The sequence below is a fragment of the Furipterus horrens genome, unplaced genomic scaffold (assembly GCF_987537825.1).
Source record: "Furipterus horrens unplaced genomic scaffold, mFurHor1.1.pri manual_scaffold_4, whole genome shotgun sequence".
NCBI lineage: Eukaryota > Metazoa > Chordata > Mammalia > Chiroptera > Furipteridae > Furipterus > Furipterus horrens.
In genome coordinates this window covers 91,138,882-91,165,172 of record NW_028327174.1, presented here as the reverse complement: position 1 = coordinate 91,165,172, position 26,291 = coordinate 91,138,882, and the positions used below count along the sequence as shown (strand labels likewise).

General features: G+C 36.4%; 1 protein-coding gene across 6 annotated transcripts in view; it reads left to right on the top strand.

The window, feature by feature from the left end:
• The window catches only part of PAN3 (poly(A) specific ribonuclease subunit PAN3), a 146,222-nt gene that overhangs the window by 39,464 nt on the left and 80,467 nt on the right, over positions 1-26,291 (top strand). The window lies entirely within an intron of this gene.

Here is a 26,291-nt window from a genome sequence, read left to right as displayed (position 1 = left end):
TTGGGGTGGTGGGTGTCAGATTGGGTAGTTTAGATGATACAATTAAGTGAAGCTAGTGACCCATTAACCAACTAAATTGATTTTGCTTGGTGGCTTTTGAGTTTTCTCTGCTTGTATATTTTTCTACTCTTTTATTAAATTTAGTTTTTTCCTTTTGGATCTTGTTAACAGTTAAGTTTAATTATTTTTAATACATAAAGTTATTCAGGGTACTACATTGAAAAATGATACTACAAAATTTATTATAGAAAATCTTATTTATTTGGAATTTGAACAACAGGAAGCTTTGTATGTTGTCTTTGTACATTTTTAATAAGAATTGTGAACAAACTTGTCAAGTGTTTTCTCTAAAACCACCTTCAGTAGTATGTTGTCATACAGTTATAGATACATTTCAGTCTTTGAGTCTGCCTTATCAGTGCTGAATAATGAAAACGAATTTTTATAACTCAAAGGCTAACTTTGGTATAAGGTTCTGAAGTACCTATAAAATAATTGAATTATATTCAGTTTGGATTATAATTATTCTTATTTTAAAAAATTGGTGGTTCTATAATATAGATCTATTAATCAAAATTCAATTTAGCTGGAAGTAGAATATCTTTCCTCTCTGAGTAAATGGGTATTTTTTATATATTGCTAGTAAAAGACTATAACCCCACATACACATACCACACACCAAAAAGATAAAACTAACAACTTGGATTTATTTGTCACCAATTTGTATTATGAAGGTGTTCCCCAATATTTTGGTCTGTTCAATATCAGTACTACCTTAGCAATACCTGTGTCGGTTTGGTTACAGAAATAGAGAAGCTATTTCAAATATTGCAAAATATGGTATTTGCCCAACTAAAATTTTGGTAGTAAATATAAAGATAAAGTGGTATAGCGGGTATCTACAGAATCATATGCCTAAAATTTCAGTGTAAAGTTTTGGATATATCAATTATGAATTGCAATATAGTTTACTGAGTTGTTGTTTGAGGTCAGAAGGAGAGAGGTTTGATGTGGATTGTTAGAATTATTTTTCAATTTTAAAAAGAAAGTCTGAAAATATTGGACCTGAATTATATAAGAATAGATATAAGTGGAACTGGAACTGCTTGTAATAGGTTGAGGAGTGAAACACTGATAAATACAGAGGTATAGCCACTTAACCTCCCACAACTGCCCCTGCCTCTGTCCCCCTTATCCCAGTGGCAGTTTTCAGTTAACCTCTTTTTAGCACATCTTGAAAACTTATTAGGTTAGTATAAGAATATATGCTCGAATTATGCTAAACTTTTAATTAAAATAGCTAGTAATAGATTTGCTTTCAGTGTGAGAAAGATTGAATTGCTGTTACCTGAATCTAATATTTCAAATACTATTAGGCTTCAAAAACTTCTTTTCCTTTAAGAACATGAGGAATGCCTTGATAGTTTTGGTTTAATATTGGAGGGGCAAATAATACTTCACTCAACATGTGAATTTCATGTTGAAGTATTGAAAATACCTATTTGATTTGGTCTCCATTACTACCTTTATGTATTCCTAAATTGGATACCTGACGCTGTTTATGCAGAGCAAAGAGTATGTCAATATATCCTTTTTTTCCTATTGGGGTTTTTATCTTTCTGTTGTATAAGAAAAATAATTTATGTAAGTCAGTTCTATACCAATATTTTCTTACTTTTTTGTTTACTTTTTAATATTTGTTTTTCACATAAATTTTAAAGGATTGTATCGCTAGATATATTAATATTTCTTGTTCCATATGTTTCCTTTTCTTTAAAACTTAGATCTTCTCAATCCTAAGATCAGAGAAATATTTGTCTATATTTTAGTAATCATAGCTGTGTTTCTTAAATGGTTATTTTGTGCCATTTAAGGCACTGTGCTAAGCTCTTTACATATATTGTCTCTTGGTTTTCCTAATAGCTTATGGGACAAATGTTACTCTTAAATGAAGTATTTTCAAAGAAGCTCAGTAACATTAAAGTTAAGCAATAGTGAGTAGAGAACAGCAGAAATTTTAACCCATGCTTGTGAGACTTCAAAATTCTACATTTCTATATGATATAGCTCTAGTCATACTAGAATTTTAATTGGCTTATTATCTAACTGGATAATTGAACCTTTTGGGGGATGAGAATGCATACATAGTTTTCCAGATATGGACTCTGACTTATGCATAACTTTGCAGTATTTGTAAGGTCACCTTTTTTTCCTTTTGAGGCATCTTTTTCTCTGGGACCTTTAACTACCTTTCTTTCTGCAACTTACATTTCTTTACATTGATTTCTTAATCTTTTTTTTTTTTGTATGTTTTATTGATTATGCTGTTACAGTTGTCCCAATTTCTTTTCCTTTTGTTCCCCTCTGCCCAGCATCCCCTCCCTCCAGCAGTCCTATCCCCTTAGTTCATGTCCATGGTTCATGCTTATAAGTTCTTCGACTGATTTCTTAATCTTGATCTAACATCTTTAGAAGTTTTTTCCTTTCCACTGCTGAAAACAAAACTAATCAACCAATGAACAAATAAAAACCTTAAAACAATGATAACAACAACAACAAAAATAAACTTTCTTCAGAGGTTTCTATCTGTATTATTCATAGTTGCATTTATTCTCTTCAATGATGGATTTCTTTAAGAGCCAACATTTTAGCACCTAATAATCTTTATTTCCTACCAAGAATCTCATGATGTGAAAAAACTTGTATACCATACATACATTTGTAAAACAGTGACTCATGCCTTCATTCTAAAAAACTATAATATGCCAATAAGAGAATCAAATAAACTTAATATATTTTTTTAGTCCTTTGTAGGTTGGTGGAAACTAAATTTGGTTTTCACATGACTATTTGAAATATTGATAATGCCCATCTGGTCTCCATTACTATGTGAAGTTCCTACTTGGGGACCCTTTGAATAGATTCAATCTTTTCTATGCAACCCCCCCCCCCCAACAATTCTATTTATTTATTTGTTTGTTTGTTTATTTATTTATAGAGAGAGGGAAAAGGAGAAAGAGAGGGGGAGAGACATCACTGTGTGGTTGCCTCTCATGTGCCCGAAACTGGGGACCTGACATGCAACCTAGTCATCTGCCCTGACTGGGAATTGAACCAGCGACACTTGGGTTCGCAGGGTGATGCTCAATCCACTGAGCCACAGCTGCCAGGTTTTATGATTTCTTTACCACCCAGTTATTCGTTCACTGTCTGCAGTTTGATGCCATCAAAATTACGCTAAAACTGCTCTTAGTGTTTGTCAGAGCTCTCTTGACAGCCTCAGTTCCCATGCCCGCCCTCCTCCCGCCGCCTGCTTGCAGCTGCCTGGGAAAAAGCGATATTTTGTGAAGGGAGTTTCCCGTAATGGCAGAATGTGCCAAACCAAACCGTGTTCAGCCTTGATCAGCCAGCTGCAAGATAAACGACTAAATTCAATAGTTTCTTTTTTCTTCTCCCTATAAAGCAAGGCACTTCCCCCTTAGGAGACCTGAGTCGGAGCCATTCTCTCATGGTACGGCTCCCAGCCCACTTGCTAATTCCCTCAATAAACTTTTTTTCTGCTCGCTGAGTCTTGATGGTTCTCTGAGCAACTCTGTTCTTACAATCTCCTTAATTAGCAAATTGAGCAGTTTTATTCAATATTTAACCCTTTGAGTGCCAGTGTTGCTGCGAGTGATGCTGACAAGTTTTCCCAAAAGTGCCAGCGTTGCTCCCAGCGACTTTTTTCCCCAATGGCTATAAATGTAAATAACAATGGAATAATTTATATTTTATGTTTTGTTCTCCTTTTTTGAACCTCAGGCTATATATATTGATATAATTTTTTCTCATGTTGATCCAAATTTTGAATTATGCATGGCACTCAAAGGGTTAATGGGGCTAGCTGTCTTTTTATTTTTGAAACTTCCTCTTCACATTCTTTTTTTATTTTTTAATTATGTTTTATTGATTATGCTATTACAGTTGTCCCAGTTTTTCTGCCTTTGCTCCCCTCCACCCAGCACCCCTCATACTCCTTCAGGCAAGTCCTACTCCATTGTTCACATAAAAATCAAACATTAGGTTATATTTGTTTTAGGTGCATTTTAATGAGTCATTTTCACTTTTTATTATTAATTTTTATTTTTAGAAAATACTTTATAAGTTGTATATTATTAAAAGACTTAAAATGAAAAATAACTGTGACCTCCCAGTAGTCCCTGAAATTTTATTCCTTAGAAACAGTCATCCTCCATTTTCTTAAATTCTTTTGCCTTTACCTCCAAATTTTTATTTTTTTAGTTATATTTAATTATACTATCACAGTTGTCCCAGTTTTTCTCCCTTCCCCCCTTCCCACACTCCTTCAGGCAATCGCCATACCATTGTTCATGTCCATTTGTCATATGTATAAGTTCTTTGGCTACTCCGTTTCCTATACTATACTTTACATCCCCATGGCTATTCTGTAACTACCTATTTGTACTTCTTAATCCCCTCACTTCTTCACCCATTCCCCTACACTCCCCTCCCATCTACCATCAGAACTCTCCATATCCATGCTCTGTCTCTGTTCTTCATGTTTACTTAGTTTGTTTTTTAGATTCAATTATACTTATTGCCATTTTATTCACAATTTTGATCTTTTTCTTAAATAAGTCCCTTTAATATTTCATATAATGATGGTTTGGTGATGATGAACTCCTTTAGCTTTTCCTTGTCTGGGAAGCTCTTTATCTGCCCTTTGATTCTAAATGATAGCTTTGCTGGGTAGAGCAATCTTGGCTGTAGTTCCCTGCTTTTCATCACTTTGAATTTCTTGCCAATCTTTTCTAGCCTACAAAGTTTCTTTTCAGGAATCAGCTGGTAGTCCTATTGGAACTCTTCTTCAGGTCTTGCTGCTTTTAAGATTCTCTCTTTATCTTTAATCTTTGATATTTTAATTATGATGTATCGTGGGGTGGGGCTCTTCAGATCCATCTTGTTTGGGACTCTGTGCTTCTTGGACTTGCATGTCTATTTCCTTCACCAAATTAGAGAAGTTTGCTTTCATTTTTTCAAATAGGTTCATAATTTCTTGCTCTTTCTCTTCTCCTTCTGGTACTCCTACAATTAATGTTGGACTACTTGAAGTTGTCCCAGAGGGTTTTTAAACTATCCACATTTTTTTGGATTCTTTTTTCTTCTTGTTGTTCTGATTGGTTGTTTTTTGCTTCCTTATGTTCCAAATCATTGATTTGATTCTCAGCTTCATCCACTTTACTTTTGTTCCCCTATAAATTGTTCTTTATTTCAATTAGTGTATTCTTTGTTTTTTACTGGATTTTTTTTTTTTTTATGCCATTGAGGTCCTTAATAAGTTCCTTGAGCATCCTTATAACCAGTATATTGAACTCTGAATCTGATAGATTGCTTATCTCCATTTTGTTTAGTTCTTTTTCTGGAGTTTCGATCTGTTCTTTCATTTGGGCCATGCTCATTTTGGCAACCTCCCTGTGTTTGTTTCTATGTATTAGGTAGAGCTGCTATGACTCCCTGGCTTGGTATCAGGGCCTAATGTAGTAAGTGTCCTGTAGGGTCTAGTGGCACAGCCTCCCCTATCACCCAAGCAGAGTACTTGAGGTGCAGCCTTCATGTTGGCTGAGTACACCCTCCTCTTGTAGCTGAGCCTTGGTTGCTGTTGGCAGGTCAATGGGAGGGATTTATCCAGGCCAGTCAGATGCAGGGACTGGGCTATGGCCTCTGACCACCAACCTCTGTCCTCCATGCTGTGCAGAGGCAGGGCGGTGGTGCTCTGACATGGTCTGTACCTGTCCACTGGGTGCTCAGGTCTTGGTGTTTCCTAGGTAGTGCAGGGCAAGGTCAGCTCTCTCCTCTTGTTTTACCTGGAGTCACCCTACCTTGGCTATAAAGCAGTGTGAGGTGGCTGCTGCTTCTGCTGGGATCGGAGATTCCCAGGTGAAGCCAAGCTGTGAATCTAAGCTGGCTGCTGCTAGTGCTGTGCTGAGGCCACTTACCAAGAGATATGGGGGTAGGAGGGAGATGTGGACTTACTGGGGCCAGTTCTTGTTTGTTTGAGAGGATTTAGGAAGTTGTAAAGCATGAGCCAAGACCAGCCATTCATATGGAAAAGTCACGGTTACAGCCCGTGATTTGAGTAGGACGTGGACAAGTTGATGGACTCTCAGATATGGCACCTGCTTGCTGGCTCTGTGCTTCTGTGGGGGGAGGGCTCAGAAAAGGGGTGATGGCTCCTGCCTGCCTTTCTGTTTGGGGGAATGCTGTTCCCCAGCTCCTGCTTTGATTCCAGACACCTCATTGCCTCCCTGTATGCCACTGGTGCCTTTCAAGCTGCAACCTAGGTGCTGGATCTCAGAGGGAATGAGTCTGAGTAAATCCATTTTGGGGTTCTTTAAGGGAACTGCTTGGGACTCCAGAATTTTCTTTCTCTGACTCAATTCTCATTGGTTTTTGTAGCCAGAAGTTATAGGGACTTACCTTCTTGACCCTGGAATCCTGGGCTGGGGTGTCAGGTGTGAGGCTGGGACTCCTCGCTTTTGAGATATCCCTCCCAAATTATTATCCACCACACATGGATGTATCACCAACCTGTTTTTGTGTCTCCGCCCCTTCTGCCAGACTGGGTGTATGTAGTTTCTTTAATTCCGTAGTTGTCAGACTTCTATTCAACTCGATTTCTTACAGTTCTGAATGATTGTGGTTGTGTGAGGAGGTGAGCTGTGTTTACCTATGCCACCAGTTGACTGGAAGTCTGCATTCTTGAAAAAACTTTTTTTTCCTTTTATTGATTCAGAGAGAGGGCAAGTGAGGGTGTAAAAGAGGCAGAGAAACACTGATGTGAGAGAGAAACATCCATTGGTTGCCTGTTGCACGTGCCCCAACTGGGGGCCGAACCCACAACCGGGGCATGTGCCTTGACTGGGAATTGAACCAGCGACCTTTTGGTTTTCTGGATGATGCCCAGCCAACTGAGTCATACAGGCCAGGATTTCTGTTTGTGTTCTTGACTCTTTGTTTCATCCTGGCTCCTTATGAGCTCCTGTTCTTGCCTTACTTGTTTGCTCTCTTATGTATGCCTAAAATTCTTTTCTTTTTAAGCATATTTTATTGATTATGCTATTACAGTTGTCCCAGTTTTTTTCCCATTTGCCCCCCTCTGCCCGGTACCTCTCTTCCCTCTAGTAGTCCTCCACCTTAGTTCATGTCCATGGGTTGTGCATATTAAGTTCTTTGGCCTCTCCATTTCTTTTACTATTCTTAACATCCCCCTATTTTGTAGCTAGCTACCAGTTATGCTTCTTAATCCCTGCACCATATCCCCATTTCTCCCCTTCCTCCTTCCAGCTGATAACCCTCCAAATGATCCCCATACCTATGATTCTGTTTCTGTTTCTGTTCTAGTTTGCTTAGTTAGTTTTTGTTTTTGTAGATTCATTTGTTGATATTTGTGAGTTCTAGTGTTCATAGTTTTGACCTTTTTCTTGTGTGTCCCTTTAACATTTCATATAATAAGGCCTTGGTGATGATGAATTCCTTTTGCTTTACCTTGTCTGGGAAGCACTTTATCTGCCCTTCCATTCTAAATGATAGCTTTGCTGGCTAGAGTAATCTTGGTTGTAGGTCCTTGCTTTTCATCACTTTGAATCCTTCTTGCCAGTCCTTTCTTGCCTGCAAAGTTTCTTTTGAGAAATCAGCTGATAGTCTTATGGGAACTCCTTTGTAGGTAACTCTCTTCTTTTCTCTTGCTGTTTTTAAGATTCTCTCTTTATCTTTCACCTTTGGCATTTTAATTATGATGTGTCTTGGTGTGTTCCTCTTTGGGTCTAGCTTGTTTGGGACTCTCTGTGCTTCCTGGACTTGTATGTCTATTTCCTTCACCAAATTTGGACATTTTCCTTCATTCTTTTTTGAAATAAGTTTTCAATTTGTTGCTATTCTTCTCTTGGCACCCCTGTGATTCAGATGTTGGCATGTTTAAAGTTGTCTCAGAGGTTCCTAAACTTCTCCTTGTTTTTTTCAATTCTTGTTTCTTCATTCTGTACTGGTTGACTTTTATTTCTTCCTTATGTTCCACATTGTTAATTTGAACCCCAGCTTCCTTCCCTTCACTATTGGTTTCATGTGGATGTTTTTCATTTCGCTTCGTATAGCCTTCACTTCTTCCCTTATGTGTTTGATGTACTCAATCATTTCTCTGAGCATCGTCATCACCAATGTTTTGTACTCTCTGTCTTATTAGTTTGGCCGTCTCCTCATCTGTTAGGTTGGCTATCTCCTTGCTTAGTTCTCCCTCTGGAGCCTTGATCTGCTCCCTCTTTTGGGCCATACTTCTCTTATCTCCTCCACTTGACGGCCTCCTGTGTTTGTCTCTCTGTATTAAATCGCACCTGTTTCATTGTAAGGGGCTGAGTCTTAGGTACTCTTCAGTGTTGGGTGACAGGTTTCACAGCCTTGTGGCGTTGCATGTGGGGGAGGGGTCAGAGAGGTAACAATGCCGCTTGCTTGGTAGTTGCCCCTTTCCTGTTACTTCGCCCGCTTCCTCTACGCAACTGGTGCTTCTCTAGCTATTGCCCTGGTGTTGATTCCCAGAATGGGTGGCTTTGCGGAAATTCTAGGATCGGAGGCCTCTAAACTACTCTCCTGAGAGGTGGACAGTTTCTTCTGCTTCCCCAATCCCCTCTAGTTTTCAGAGCCAGAAGCAATGAGGCTTTATTTACCTGGCTCTGGAACCAAGCTGCACAGTGGCCTGGGACTGGGATCACTCCCCAGGTGTCTCTTCCATCTTTTATAATGTGATTGCTCGTTCCGGCAGCCTGCTGCAGCCACTGCCTAGCTGATGCCACCCCACGCCTCTCCACCCCAGCTCCCCGTCTCCGCCTCTCCTATCTCTGTGGATGAGTATTCTTTATATCTTCGTTGGGCTTCCATGCAGTACAATATTGTGGTAGTTATGGTTGTTTTTTGTTTTAAAATAGGTGTGATCCTTTTTATGGCTGTGCCATGAGGTGAAGCGTGTCTATGTATGCCTCCATCTTGGCCAGAAGTCCATATGCCTAAGATTCTTAAAATTATTATTTCTATTAGTACTGTCTTCTGAGTCAAGACCCACATTTTTCCTGCCTCTGATACCTTTGCATATAGATATACTATCCCACTATCACTGAAAATATGATCTGTAAGCTAAGTATGTTTTTCTAATCTCCAAATCTGCTTTTAAAAATATTCTCTTATATTCCTTCTTTAGTTAATGCCTTTTTCTTCCTAGTCACTGAGACTGTGTAACTTGACTTTTTCCCTGTTATCGTTCACATTCTACCTTTTATTATGGCAAGGAAATTGAAAAACAATACATTGGACAGATTTCATTTGATATCATATTAAGGCTTTCCACAATAATGACATTATCCACATTTGACAAAAATGGAAATGGCATTTTAGAAAATCCTCAGTGTTAGTAAGAGATGGAGCTGGGATTTTAGTCCACATCTGTTTTATTCTAAATCCTGAGGTTTTCCTACTATATCAACTGCCTCCAATCCTTATTTTTTGAAATTATACAGTATCTTTGTCCTTTTTTAACACTACTGACTAGTTTATATGTTAAGTGTATCTTCTGAATAATTTTTGTCAGACCCTTTCAGGATCTGTTCTGCCTTTCTAGGGCTATCTCTCTTTAACCATCCACACATACTAAATTCTAGTCATCAGGAATCTTTCATACGAATGAAATTGGTTGTCAGTTCTCTGTACCTTTGCCACCTCTGTTGTTTTTAACTGAGCCTGAAAATTTTCCTCCTTTCTCCTTCAAGAGTTAGCTCAGCTGCTACCTTCTCTGTGCATACTTGCTCAAACACCTCAAATCAACATTTTGTTTTACTATTTTCAAATACCTGGTGTTAACAGTTATTTCATTGTGTTTTATATTGTTTGCTTACCTATTTGTCTTTTTCCACTGGATTGTAAATATTTGAAAAGAGGCATGTGTTTATTTCATTATTTTTGTATCCTTGCCATTTAATTTGCTTTTAGTAGGTAATATATGCAATATGAGGCAATTTATTCAAAGACTTATATATATTTTAAAAAATTGATCCTATGTTTTCTGTTATCGTTGCTTAGTTTTATTATCACAAATGACTTAGAACATAGGATGCTGCCTTCTTTGGAAATGTTGAGGATCTCTCTCTCTCTCTCTCTTTCTCTTTTAATCCTCACCCAAAGAAATGCTTATGTGGTTAAACAGGGTGGGAAGGAGAGTGAGAGGGAGAGAAACATTGGTGTGAGAGAGAAACATCAATAAGTTGCCTCTTGTACGCACCTGGACTGGGGACCGAATGCACAGCCCAGGTATGTTCCCTGACTGGGTATTGAACCCCTGAACCTTTGGGTCACCAGATGATGCTCAGTAAACTGAGCTACACTGGCCAGGTGCATCTTTTGTTTTTTAAAAACTCAAGGTTTAACATTGTCCAAGTATTCTTTATATTTTTCAATTTTCTGAGTCTGGTAGTAGTCTTAATGACTTCTTGACAGTGTTGTTAAATCTTCTCCATTTTGTATTTTTTTTCATGGTCTCAGCCCACACACCAATCAGATGGTAGATGGAAGGTCAGGTCACATGAGACTCCAAATCAGCAATACTATATTTCACCCAATTGCAAATTTACTCTTTATCTCTCTTCTCAGTCGCTGCCTAGGATGTTTACCCTTCCCTCTGCCTAATCAATCTGCATGTGAATTTAAGATTTTTCATTTGTGTAAAGTTCAGATGCTCTTCAGGTTTGAAATATTTCATCATCTACCTTTCAGAATTGTGAGGATTCAAATTTTCAAGCACATAGTAGATACTAAGTAATTGCCCATTCCTTCAATTTTACCTTATCACTCTTAAAGCTAGTCTTTGTCTATATTTATTTAAGGTGCTAGCTGTCAATAAGTTATATTGAAGTATGTGTGGCATCATGATATAGAATGAGGCAGTGACATTGTCTTTTAGGGGCTTACATTTTAATGTCGATACATTTGAATATTGTTAAAAATTAATTAAAAATGCTCTTACTGAGGGAATAACGCTGGGTTCCTGTCCTTCACATATGAGTTAGTTGTCAACTTGAATGAAAGGATGGAAAATGCATTCTTTTGTGACTGTCTCAGGGTCTTTCAGGTTAAGATTTACCTAAAAGTAATGACATGTTAAATAAAATTTTATTTATTTGTCTCAGACCTTTGGAAATATTGTGGTTATGAATCATAAATTTTAGTATTACTGTTGTTTTAGCTTACCCCCAATGGGGTATAAATGTATGAGAACTGTTGGACTGTTCGGTGTATTAGGAGATTCATACTGTCAGCATCTCTTTTGATGGTGTTTTCCCCCCTTTGTGGTCTGATGAAAATTCTTAAAAGTATTTAAGAAGTGTTTAATTATAAGAATGCTTACATTAAAATCTCTTGTCCCAAAAATTGTCCTGTGAATTCTGTTTGCTTGTTACTGGTGCTTTTTAAGGTCCCGGAGAGGTTTTGTAAACTTACTGAGTATACTTGAATCTTGGTTACTTGTGAGTTTTGGTATTTTTTCAGGTGATTTCTAGTCTGTAGGCCCCAGAAAATGGGATCAGTTTGGGCTTTAGATGAAATGGATTGGAGTATATTACGAGTAAAACTTCAGCCTGTCTACTTGGAGTTCCTCAGGACTTTGAAGAGCTCTAGAACTGTGGTGCAGCTTAAATGGCATTATTGTTTGTGTACTACTTCTGACCCCCATCTTACCTCAGAACCCTTCTTTTCTATTCTCTATAGCTGCTATTCTAAATCTTTAATCTCTTAAAATTTACTCCTTCTCTGTCACTTTTGAGTGAATGAGCTACATTCTTCGGAAGTGGGGGAAAGGCCATTGAGAAAGAATTGCCTCATATGTTAGCTTTTTATGTATGTATAATATTTTAAATTGGACTTTTGCTTACTTTTTTTTTTTCCGGTCATACAAAGGGGTGTTCTTTTACTACATGCTTAAGAAGCCGTCTTTATTCCTTCTAGCAATTTATTCCATCACTTATCCCTTTTCAGTTTTAAACAGTCTCTCCCTTGACATGCCATGTTGAAGTCTCTCATTCTGGAAGCACCATTACCAAGGAATGCTTCATGAGGAAATGTTCTGTGGTCAGTGCTTTTAGGAAACTGATACAGTTTGAGAAAGGTTTTTTACTGATTGTCGCTACTTTCTTACCTTTCATTTATGCCTTAATTTCTAGCATTTTTGCCTTTCAGTATGACCACTCTTGACATTTTTTTTGTTAAGGTTACCTAACTACCAAATGTAACAGTTCTTACTTGACTGCTGCTACATTTGACATTGTTGTCCATTCCTCTCTCCTTGAAAGTTCTGTTCTCTTTTCTTAGACTGTTGGTCTCTTTTGGGGACCTCTTGTCCACTTTCCCTTGTCCTCAGGAACTATCCCAAACTCTGTCCTTGATTCTCCTCTCTTTTACTCTACACAGTGGCCCTTGGTGATCTCACATATTTCATTACTTCAGCTGTTCCCTGTTCACCTTGGACTCCCAAGATATATTTTATTATTCTCCCAGGCATCTATACTCATCCTAAATACTAGCTTCTTCTAAACATCTATGTGTATATGGCATAAGACTTTAAATCCAACAGTGTACAGTGAACAGCACATGTTTACTTTCAAGCCCTTTCTTTCATTTACACACATCATTCACAAGTATATGCCCACTATTTGTCTTGATTATCGGTATCACAGTTATTTAATTTGTGAGCTCTTGACTCTTTTGTCTTCTTTTTGGCCGTATCCTTAAGCCACTGAGATCTGTTGATTGTGGTACTTTGAAATTGTCTCCATTTCTAATATCACTAAGTTATAATTTAGGCCTACCTTTGTTTTTTAACCTGGACTATTATTATTGTAGTCTCCTATCTGGTTTCCTGCTAATGGTCTTATCTTTCAACCACTTCCTGGGTAATTATCTGAATTTGAGTCTAGTTTTCATCATCTGTTCTTTGTCATTAGAACAAAATCCACATATTTGTATCTATAAAGTATTCCCCCCTGACTACTGCTGCAGAACTACTGAACTATTTGCAGGATGATGATGAGTGCCATGCTCTTTCTGCCTCTGCCTTTGAACATTCACTTTGCTTGATGTATATCCTTCTCTCTGTCTTGACTCAGGAAACTTGTTCTTTAGGATTCATTTCAAACATACAGTCTTATGCTATAATTAGACAGCTTTAAGCATTAGGAGTACAGCTTTTCCCTAGAATTTAAATTGCTCTAATAAACGTGTATGTAAGTTGTCTTATAGACTAACAGTTTAAGGCACACTATAGATAATTAATATTTTTGATATGTGGATATTCTAGCTTTGGAGGTATGGAATTGGGTTCAGGGCACATTCTATACCTGTGAAATGCCATTCTGTGACCTTCTAGAACACAGAGGTTATGTTTTGTATATCTTCTCCACAAATGCCTAGGACAGTGTCTTATGTGTTAGCTATTCAAATTATTGAATGAATGAACCCAGATTAAAGATTAGCTGGCGAGATGAGTCTCTGACCTAATAGTAGTCCTGAAATTTAATGTTTTGTACATATTCTTAAAAAAATTTTTTGTTACAGTTTCATGACAAAATATCATTATGGAAAAATGTTTGACAAATCTTAATATATGTTAAATTTTGTGATTAAATATGACAGGATTATTGGTTAGAATGCCTCTAAGTAAATCTCTTATAATACAATGTGAAGATACTTTTTACTATTATATAGCTATGGATAGATGATGTACATAGGTATAGAAGATACTTATAGCTATATAAAGTAATTCTTGCCTCTCTGGAATGCTGTGATGGTCTCCCTCTTCCTGGGCTACTTACTATCTGACCTAAATGGGTGTTTTTTCCTTTTTTATGGAGAGTAATCTCCCCCCCAGCTTTATTGATATTATTTACATATAAATAGAGTAATATTGAGAATGAACTAGGTAGTATGCCTCCATGACCATTAATGATTCTATAATTGGAGGACTTTGACGTATAATTAACTTTTAAATGGAAGAGGAGTTAATCTATTTTTATTTTTAAATGTCTCCTGTCCTCCAGATACAGAGTTTGCTTTTTTATATACACTGGTTCTACCAATCTCAGTTTAAATGTTGCTTATTTTTTGTGAATTCTTATGATATACTACTCTATTCAGTGATGATAATGCAAAGAAAAGGGAAAGGTAGGTTTACATGGCTTCCTACTTTATAAATCATAACAAACTTTCCTAAAACATTTTTGTAAAAATTATATATATTTACTGAAAAAAAATCAGATACTACAGAGAAGTACAAAGGAAGCAAAAATGTCCCCAGTGTTCTCTCCACCCAGAGGTAACATCTCTGTTAACATTATTATAGTGAGCATCTTTAGCTAGCATCTTTTACACACATGCACATGCACACATGCACATGCCCTTCCTTTCTCTTAGACATAATAAACACCATTTTTTTACAGAAATAGCAATTTAGTATAATTGCGGTGGTGGCCTCAATAGTGATGTCGGCCTCTTTTCATGGTACATAAAAATATATCAATGTACATGATTTTTTAAAATTGTATTTTTCAATTACAGTTTATATTCAATACTATTTTGTATTAGTTTCAGGTGTGTAGCACCATGGTTAGATATCATATATTATGCTTTACAAAGTGTTCCCCCGATATTTCCATTACTCACCTGGCACCAATAGTTACTACAGTATTATTGGATATATTCCCTATGCTGTGATTTACATCCCCGTGACTATTTTGTAACTGCCAATTTGTACTTCTTAATCCCTTCTTTTCCACCTAGACCCCCAGTCCCCCTCCCCTCTGGCAACCATCAGTCGGTTCTCTATATCTATGAATCTGTTTCAATTTTGTTTGTTCATTTATTTTGTTCTTTAGATTCCACATATAAGTGAAATCATATGATATTTGTCTTTCTCTGACTTATTACACTTAACATAATATAATGCTCCGTAGGTTCATTCATGCTGTTGTAAATGGTAAGATTTCCTTCTTTTTTATGGTCAAGTAATCCTTCACTGTATGTATATACCACAACATTTTTTATCCACTCACCTACTGCTTCCATATCTTGGCTATTGTAAATAATGCTGCAGTGAACATAAGTGTGTATATATTCTTCCAAAAAAGTGTTTTGGGTTCCTTCTAAAATACACCCAGAAGTAGAATCATTGGGTCTTAAGGATCCTCCATACTGTTTTAATTTTTTTGAGGAACCTCCATAATGTTTTCCTCAGTGGCTGCTGCAAATTGCCTTCCCACTAACAGTGTATGAGGGTTTCTTTTTGTCTACACTGTTGTCAGTACTTGTTGTTTGTTGATTTATTGATGATAGCCATTCTGACAAATGTGAGGTGATATCTCATTGTGGTTTAATTTACATTTTTATGGTGTCAGTTCACATGATTATTCATAGCTACACACTGTTGTATGGTCCATGATCCATATAACTGTGTTCCTACTGATAGACATTTTGGTTACTTTAAAAAAAAAAATAAATAAATAAATAAATAAATAATGTGACAAATTTAATATTTTTTATTTGGTTGATTTTATCCTTAGCTATAATTCCTAGATGTGGTAGTACTAGGTCAAAGAGCATGTTTATTTTTTAATTTTGATGCATACTATCAAACTATTCTCAAGGATAGTGTTCATAGTACACTTATTTCTGACAAGCTTTGTAAAGGATAAACTAAAGAGTATCCTTGGAAATTTGTGTGCCATTATATATAATTACTGTTACATATAATTACTTTATGCTGAGTTCATGAAAAATTTTCTCTTTAATTCTACCATAGTATAAAGCTCTTATTACTAATTGATTTTCATTTGGCATGTTCTGGCATTACACATGCTACTTTCCCTTAAGATAGTCAAATTATTAATAGGAGAACTTGCATTTAAAAGAACACTGATATGCATCTCTAGGAAGCACTAGTAATCAGCTCTCTTTGACTGGTCTCATCAATTTGATTCTGATTTTATTTGGAATATATTTTCTTTATTAGCTATTTATCTGAGGACCCAAATTGTTTCAATTTGTAAATTTTGATACTAGACTAATTTCAAATAGTGAAATTTTATAAGATGAACCTTGACAGGTCTTAAATAGATCAGTTTCTGATTTACTCAGGCGTTGATTATATTTTGATAGTAATTTACCATATTTGGCCAAGCTTGAAATGTGGGGAAATAACCCATTAAATTTAAAAAAAAATTGTAGAAATGTGAACTTGGAGGTTCTGGTTAGCCATTTGACTTCTCCTTTTTGTCTCACCCTGTTCCTCTTTGTTCTTTGTTACTTATGAACACTGAAGACTAGTAAAAATAGCACTGAATAGGGCTGTTCTTTATGCCCATGGGTCTCATCTTTTTATGCCTTTTTAGATAGTTTTATCAAAACAAATGTTTGCCTATTCCTTCCTGTCTCCCTCATTGTCAGCCTCCCCTCTTCTACCATCCTAAATAATTCACCGCTTTTGCCCTTGCTAAGACCTTCCCCATCCCCTGACACACACACTCATACACACCTGCCTACCTATTTTGGAGATGTGTCTTTTGAATTAGTCTCAACTAGGTTCCTTTGTCACTCCAGAGAGGGAAGACAAGTAGTGAAGCTGCGAGATTGGAGTTGTAGGTTTTGGAAAAAAGTAAATGAGGTTAAAATTAATATTAACATTTTACTTCCTGCTTTTTTTTTTTGTTTGTTTGTTTGTTTTTAATTGATTTAATTCAGTCAAGAACAGTGGAGACTTGACCTGGTCAATCTAATTGGATTTCAGCAATAAAGTTATTAAATAAACCTTTCCTTTTTTTCCTTCCCTTCTTTTCCTTTCCTTTTTTTCCCCTCCTTGTCTTCCTCTCTTTTCCTACTTTCTCTCTTACTTCCTTTTATCCTGGCTGAAGAGTAAAAGACAGGTTGGAGTTGAGCAAGACGAGTCAAGTTGGTCCATTGGGATGATGCTGTGGTTAATCTGAGTAGAGACAATGGTAACCTAGACTAGGGCAATGACAGTGAAATGAGTAGAAATAGTTGAATTTGAGAAATATTTAGGATGTAGAGTAGACTCCATGACTTGATCGTTGCAAAGATATGTGCATTATCAAAAGGATAGTTACTCGTGACACAATTTATCTGTTCCTGAAAAAGATGATATAGAAAGGAAAACAAGACTTAAAAAGGAAAATGAGCTTTACAGGGAAGTAATTGATTTGCTCACAAATTAAATAATTGTAAAGTACCTCCTTATTTTTTACTGGTATTCTGATCTAACCAAAAAAAAAGGAGTTGGCTGATATTTATATATTAATAACTTAAGGTCAAATCAGGAATACCTTATATTTTGAAAACATCACCATTAGATTTGTCTTGTGGCCAAGACAGAAGAATAGGAATTGGACTTATCTTCTCTCCAGTAATAGAAAGAAAACTGAACAAAATATATGAAAGAACAGTATTCAAGACTTGAGATATCAGGCAGTGGAGGATTCTGATCCCTGATAGGAGGGAAACAAGTGAGGTGTGCTCTATGATTACTCCAGCGTACTGCCTGGAGGGAGTTTCCAGACTTGGTTCCTGGAGAAGGAACTCAGGTGGAGCTTGTCTAATCGAGGATACCAACTGGAAGTTCACAGAGGCCAAGGTGGTTATATTTCACAAGAGAAAGTGCTGGAGAGGAGAGAGCTCATACTCAGAAAGAAATTTGGACACTTGCAAATGTTTCCCTTGAGTCTTTGGCTGAGTATTGATCAGAAGATATGAGTAAGCAGGCTGCTTGAACTAGAAGAAGAAATTTCTGAAAAGATCACAGGAAATAATCCTCAGAGCTTCTACAAGGCCCAGAATAGTTTTTAGTCTCACCAGCTAACATGGAAAACATAATGCATGATGCATCGAGTAGGCTAATGGGAGGCCTTTTGCTTCACTATTGGGGCCAAATTAGCCTTAGAATAAATGCTGCCCTAGTCTTTCCTAATAAAGCTTAAAAGCAATACCTGAAATGATCAGACTAATTTTTAAGCAGTTTAACTAATGGAAAACAAAGCTGAAGATTTATAGGAATAAAGAAAACTCAGCATACAATAAGATAAAAGTAACTATTTGGCATCCAATCACAAATTAGCAGATATGCAAAGAAGTAGGAAAATAGGACTCATGAAGAGAAGAAAATGTAATCAATCAAAAATGACCTGGAAATGTCACATCAATTGTATGTAAGAACATCAAACCAGTTACTTTAACTATTTCATATGTTCAGGAAGCTACAGGAAATATTAAACATGTTAGTACAGACAAGAAAGTTAAAACCTAGTCACAAACCTAGATGGTGTACCTACTATACATGGAGGCTGTAAGTTATAGGTTCTGCTCCTAGACTATAAACTTGTATGGCACATTACTGTACAATACAACATGACATTAAATACAAGAGAAAAATATGGAATCAAGAGACATGGTAAACACTAGATATAAGAGTGTGCTACTGTTAAAACAAAGCAAACTTTTACAGCAAACTTTTTTTTAGTAGAGTATATACTCTAGTGAATAAATATAGCATAATGGATACATAAACCAGCAACAATTATTTATTATTATTGTCAAGTATTGTATACTGTACATAATTGTACATGCTACACTTTTATATGACTGGCAGCATAGTAGGTTTGTTTACCCCAGCATCACCACAAATACATACATGAGTAATGTGTTGTGCTACAATATTATGGTATAACTCGCTGATAGGAATTTTCCAGCTCAATTATAATCTTAGGGAACACTGTCATATAAGCAGTCTTTTGTTGACCAAAATGGTGTGTAATTGCATAAGAAACTTGCCTTCTTTTTATTTGTCTCTTTGAAAGATAATTCTTCAAAGCAAAAATAGTAACTGCAATGTAAGATTTATAACATATGTAGAATAAAATATATCATGATAGTAGCACAAAGTGTGGTAGGGGAGAAATGGAGGTATAATATTGTCAACCTGTACTATATCTGCAGTAGTTTTAAGACTATGATTGTATTATGGACTGAATTGTGTCTCCCCCAAATGTATATGTTTATGCCCTACTCCTTAATGTGACTATATTTGGAAATGGGGCCTTTAATGAGGTAACTATGCTTCAGTGTGGTCTTAAGGTTGGGGCCCTAATCCAGTGACTGGTATCCTTAGAAGAAGACAAATACCATGGATGCACATGCACTGGAAAAGGTCTATTGCTGTGAGGACATAGCAAGAAGATGGCTGTCTGAAAGCCAAGGAGAGAGACTTCAAAAAAAAGCAGCATTACTGGCGCCTTGATCTTGGACTCTCACCTTCAATTTCAGTTACATCATTTGGTGTGAGGTATTTTGTTATGGCCCCAGCAGACTAAGACAGTTGGTGATATGTACTATAAAACGTGAGACAATCACTATAGTAATAGAACAGAGTTAAGCTAATGAGAGAGAGGATAAAATGAAATCCCAAAGAAGGCAGAAAAAGGAAATGGGGAACAAGAAACAGATGAAACAAATAGAAAACAAACAGCAAGATGATAGGTAGATTTAAACCCAACCAAATCTACAATAAATGTAAGTAGTCTAAACATACCAAAAAATGGCAGAGATTTTCAGATTGGACTTAGAAAAATTGAACAAGATCCAACTATATAAAACTGATAAGAAATTTACTTGAAATGCAAAAATAAAAATAGATTAAAAGTTATACCTTGCACTAGTCAAAAGAAAGCTGAGATAGCTATATTCATGTTAGACAAAGTAGATTTTAGAGCAGGGAATATTACCATGGAAAAAGTATCATTTGATAAAGGTAAAGGGGACATGGCTATACCATTGTTAAATGTTTAGAAACCTGGTACCAGGGTTAAAAAATTTGAGACAAAAACTAATATAATTGCAAGGAGAAATAGAGAAACAATGGATTTTCATATTTCCTTTAAAAAAAGATTTAATTTATTTTTTGAGAGAGGAGAAGGAGGGAGAAAGGGAGCGAAACATCAGTTGGCCACTTTCTGCACACCCCCAACCAGGACCTGGCCCACAACCCAGGCATGTGCTCTGACTGAGAATCAAATCAGCCACCCTTTGGTCTGCAGGATGTTGCCCACCCCACCAAGCCACACCAAATCAGGGCAATACTCTACTTTCAATAATAGAAGAAAAAGACAGAAAATCAGTAAGGAAATGAGAGACATGAACAATTTTAACTATCAGTTGATATTTATGGAACACTCTGCCCTACAACAACTAAATACATACTCTTTTTCAAGTGCATATGGGATATTGACCAAGACTGACCAATTATGGGGTCATAGAACAAGTCTCAATAAAATTAAAGAGATTCAAATCACACAAATGTTCTCTGACCACAATGAAATTAAATTAGAAATCAATAACAAAAAGATCTTTAGACACTCTTCAAGTTTGGAAATGGAATAATATACTTCTAAATTATTCATGGGTAAAAGAAGTAGTAGGAAGGGAAATTAGCCCTGACCAGCATGGCTCACTGGGTTGGGCATCATTCCAGAGGTGCAAAGAGAAGGGCCGTAAGTTTGATTCTTGGTCAGGACACATGCCTGGGTTGTGGGCCAGATTTCTGATTGGGAGCGTGTGAGAGGCAGCAGATCGATGTTTTTCTCACACATTGATGTTTCTGTCCCTCTCTTTCTCCCTTTCCTTCCCTCTCTGAAAATAAATAAAATCTTTTTTTTAGAAAAGGAAATTACAGAATATTTGAACTGAATGAAAATGAAAACATGTCAAAAGCTGTGGGATGCCACCAAAGTAGTAACCAGGAAAATTTAAAGCATTAAAAGCTTATGTTAGAAAAGAACATATGTTCTCAAATCAGTGCTCTCAGCATCTACCGAAGAAACTAGGAAAAGAAAAACAGATTAAACCCCAAAAAGCAAAAGAAATAATTAAGATCAGAGCAGAAATGAATAGGAAACAAAAACGGTGCAGAAGAAATGAAACCACCAACTGGTTTTTTGAAAAGATCCATAAAATTGGTAAATAGCTAGCCAGACTGAGTAAGAAAAAACTAGATAAAAGGCACAATTACCATTATCAGGAATGAAATAGCTGGCATCATTAGGTTGTACAGATGCTGTAAAAACACTAAAGAAGTATTATGAATTATTTTATGGCAATAACTTTGAAAAGGAATGAAAAAGACAAACCTTTGAAAGACACAAACTACCCAGGTTCACTCAAGAAGTAATAGATAACATGATTAGTGCTAAATATTTTGAACAAATTGAAAGCCCAGATGACTTCACTGGTAAATTCTACCTAATATTTAAGGAAGAAATAATATGAATTCTACGTAAACTTTTTTTAAAAATTGAAAAGGGAATACATCCCAATACATTTCACGATGTCAGCATTACTATGATAACAAAACCAGATGAAGACTGCACAAAAAGAAAACCAGAAAACCAGTGTCTATCGAGTATATAGATGTACAAATTCTAAACAGATTTTAGCAGATTGAATTCTAATGGTACATAAAACAGATAATACACCACGAAGTATTGGAATTTATCCCAGTAATGTAAAGTTGGTTTAATATTTAAAAACCCATTGATGAGATTAATCATATTACCCAACTAAAACCAGATGATCATCTCAATAGGTAGGAAAAAAAGTGACAAAAATCTATATATATTTCTGGTAAAACTGGAAATACAGGGGTATTTCCTTTACCTGAAAAAAAGCATCTGTGGAAAATACTCAGCAAATATGCTTAATGGTGAAAAACTAAATGCTTTTAAGATCAGAAGTAAGGAGAGAATGTCTGCTTTTGCCACTTCTATTTTTACTGGGTATTTTTGTGTAATAAGGCAAGAAGAAAGAAAGGACTGGAAAGAAGGAAAAATGTCTTTTTCACAGAAACATAATCATCCGTAGTTAAAATATAAATATCTGTAACTAATAAGATATAATCTACAAGAAAGCCATTTGAATAAATGAGTGAGTTCTATAAATTCTCTTGGTACAAAATCAACACACTCAGCTCAATTTTGTTTCTCTATTTTATTGTGCTGAACAGTGGACTCAAAAAGATAGACTTGTTCCTGGTCCCTGGATCTTGTGAATTTTACTTCATTTAGTAAGAGCCTTTGTAGATGTGATAAATGAAGGAACTTGAGATCATCCTGAATTATTCAAGTGGGTCTTGAATCCAACAACAATCATTGTAAGACTGAAGCAGAGGGAGATTGCACACACAGGAGATTTGAGGACAGGGGCAGAAATTGAAGTGATGTGGATGCCAGTGAATGCCAGACAGTGCTGGCAGTAACTGAAGCTAGGAGAGAAGCATGGAATGGATTCTAATCTAGTCCCTCTGGAGGGAGTGCCAGCACCTTGATTTTGGACTTTAGGCTTCCAGAAACTGTTACAGAGAGTAAATTTCTGTTGTTTTAAGCCATCAGGTTTGTGGTAATTTGTTACAGCAGCCACAGGAAACGGATGCATACTTACGAGCAAAGTTTTACAAATTATGCAACTTACAATCTCAAATATAAAATGGGTATTAATCTGATAAAATGTCTGAAGGCCTATATATCGAAAACTTAAAAATAGTTCTGAGAGGAATTAAAGAAGTAAATTGAAATGTGTATCATATTCATGTATCTGAAGACTGAATTATATCAGTTCTCCCCAAATTGATCTGTAGATTCAGTGTAGTCTCAATTAAAATTCAGTAAGCTAGTTAATAGAATTTGACAAACTTTGTCTAATATTCATATGAAAATGTCACAATTTACAAACCAAACCAAATTTTTAAAAAAGGAAAAAAAAAAAAAAAAAGGAAGATTCAACACTACTCGACTTCCAGACTTACCGTGAAGCTACAGTAAACAGGATGAAGTACTGTTGGCATGCAGATAGATTGGCATCAATGGAATAGATTAGAAAGCCCCCAAATTAACTCACTTATTAGCTGATTTTCAGTGTGGCTATTTGGTGGAGACAGATTGATGTTTTGAACAAGCAGTGCTGGAATAATGAGTATATATAAAATGTTACTTTTTTACAAAAATTAATTCAGCATGGTTCATAGACCTGAATGTAAAACATGAAACCACAAAACTTACGGGAGAAAGTATCTGTGACCTTCGGTTAGGCAAGTATTTCTTGGATACAACACCAAATACATGACCCATCAAAGAAAAATTTGATAAACTGAACTTTATCAAAATTTAAGAATTTTTGTTCTTTGAAAGGCGACTTTTAAGAGGATGAAAATACATAGACCTGGAGAAAATATTTGTGTATCACATAATCTGAGAAAGGACTTCTATCCAGAACTGTTAAAATTTCTTAATAGAAAACAAACTCAATAAAATTGGTCAAAAATGTGAAAAGACCAAGGAAGATACAGAATGACTAAGTCATTTGGGAAATGAAAATTAAAATCACAGTGAGCTATCACTATACACCTATTAAAATTTTTCATATGTAAAAGTCCTACCAAGCTCATGTTCCTGAGTACATCAAGCAACTTGTGTTCTCTGTACAGCTGGTGGACATATTAAAATAGTACAACTACTTTGGAAAACAGCTTACCAAAAAGGTTAAAAAGTCAGCACGTATATGTCGTTGTCGGCAGCCGTCCGTCTCGAGAGACGATGGTGTAGCTTCTTAAGAGTCCATCTGCACCGCCGAGAATGGCTGTGCAGTCCAACTCGGGAGTGACACGGTATATGTCTCCTCCCGTGTTGAATCGACATCTTGCGATGACGCTGGAGTGTCCTCTCCAGTGAAGCTGAAGCTACAGAGCCTGGGCAGGGTGATATGGAGGATCTGCTGTTGCCCATGCAGCAGAACCCCCTTTCTTCGCAGCTGAAGGATCCAAGGGAAAGACGGAGTCAATACAGCTTGGCTTCAGGTGCGCCGCAGGAGTTGCCGGTATTGACTACAACGTCAAACCGCCTTAGGGACTCCGGCTCCGGATTTTCTGTCGGGGTTTACTCCCTTAGCCTTTCCCCTGAAGAGGTATGCCGCAAGGCAGCGGAGGTTTTTTGGAATCAGAGTTTTCCTTCTCTGATGTGCCCTGACTGGAAGATCGAACCAGCGACACTTAGCTCGCAGGCCGACGCTCAATCCACTGAGCCAAACCAGCCAGGGTGTCAGGTATACAACACAGTTATTCAACATTTATATATCTACAAGGTTATCATCATGATAAGTCTATTAACCATCTGTCACAGCACAAAGTTGTTGTGATACTATTGACTAAATTCCCTGTGCTGTACATTACATCCTGGTGACTTATTTATTTTATAACTGGAAGTTCGTATCTCTTATTCCCCTTCAGTTTTTTCACCTGTAACCCCCATCAGTTTATCCTTTATATTTTATGAGGTTGTTTCTGCTTCGTTTTATTTTCACATGTAAGTTTTCATTTTTCTCTGTATTGTCAGCTGGTATGAATTTTGTCCTATGGACAATATTCTTTATTAAGAAGTTGGTAATGCTGACAACCCACTGAAATAAAGTAACATTAGGTCATCCCTTTTCTCAGAATCTTGCTGTAACTCAGCATTTCACCCAGAGGAAAGCTAATGGAGTCCTTCAAATACCCCACAAGGTTGAACATGATCCGGCCGTGACCGCTGCTTCTTCTTCCGACCCTTCTCCTTCGCTCCATCTGAGTCTCGCTGGCCTTGCTCTGCCTCGAAAGCCAGACTCTTCACTTGGTAGAGGTCTATTCAGAGTTTTACTTTTTTCTTGGGTTTTGTTGTACCTTTTAAGGGATTTGTTCATTCCATGTCATTTGTGAAATTTCTTGACATAAACTCTTCAGCACATTTCTTTTAAATTGTTCATTAATGGTCTTTGATTATGCTTTTAAGTGACGTCTCCTCTATTTTCTTCTTCAATTTTTAAAAGATTTTATTTCTTTATAGAATGAGGGGAAGAGGGGGAGAAAGAGGAAAAAACCATCAATGTGTGGTTGCCTCTCATGTGCCCCCAACTGGGGACCTGCCCCGCAACCCCGGCCTGTGCCCTGCCTGGGAATCGAACTGCCGACCCTTTGGTTCGCAGGCCGGCGCTCAGTCCACTGAGCCACACCAGCCAGGGCTCTTCTTTTTGCTGATGTCATATCTTCTTTTTTTCTTGATCAGTTTAGCTAAAGATCCATCAATTTTGTTTTATTTATTTTTTCCAAAGAACCAACTTTTGGTTTCATTGACTTTTCTTCTTTTGTCTACTGTTGGTTTTGTGTTTTCCATTAATGTTTGTTCTGCTCTTTATAATTTCCTTTCTTTTACTTTGAGATTATTTTGCTCTTCTTTTTCTAGTTTCTTAGGGTAGAAGCATAGATAATTCATTTTAGAACTTGCGCTGTTGTAAGCATTTAAAGCTATAAAGGTTCCTATAAACTTTAGGTAGAGAATACAAATTTTGATATATTTGTATTTTTGTGTAGTTCAAGATATTTTCTAAGTTCCCCTGTGATTTATTCTTTGATCCATGGGTTATTGAAAGTGTTACTTAATTTGCACTGGTTGATTCAGTTAGCTTATATACTTGTAAACTTTTATGCTAAAAAATTTCAAATCTTCAGGAAAGTTGCAAGAATAAGGCCTTCCCTTACTTTTGCCATTAGTATCTTACCATTTCTCTCTCCCTCACCACATTATTGTTAGTATTGCTTTTACTACATCTGTATTAGTAAACTTGAGAATATGTTGCTGATATCATAACATTTTACCCCCAAATACTTCAGCATAGGTCTTAAAACAAAGACAAGATTTTATATACCTACAACATAATTATCAAATTCAAGAAATTTAATAGTTTAACATTCATTTATGATAAAAAGAAAACTCTCAACAAAGTGGTATAGAAAGAACATACCCCAACCTGATAAAGGCTTACATGACAAAGCCACAGCCAACATCATACGCAATGGCGAAAAGTTGAAATCTTGCCCCCTAAGATCAGGAACAAGGTAATGATGTCCACTCTTGCCACTTTTTTTCAACATAGTATTACAGGAAAGGCCTAGCCTGAGCAATTAGTAAGAAAAAGAAATAAAAGACATCCAAATTGGAAAGGAAGAAGTAAAACTGTCGCTGTTTGCAAATGACATATTATATATAGAAAACTCCAAAGACTCAACCAATAAAACTGTTAGAATTAATAAACAAATTCAGTAAAATTTAAGGATACAAAGTCAATATACA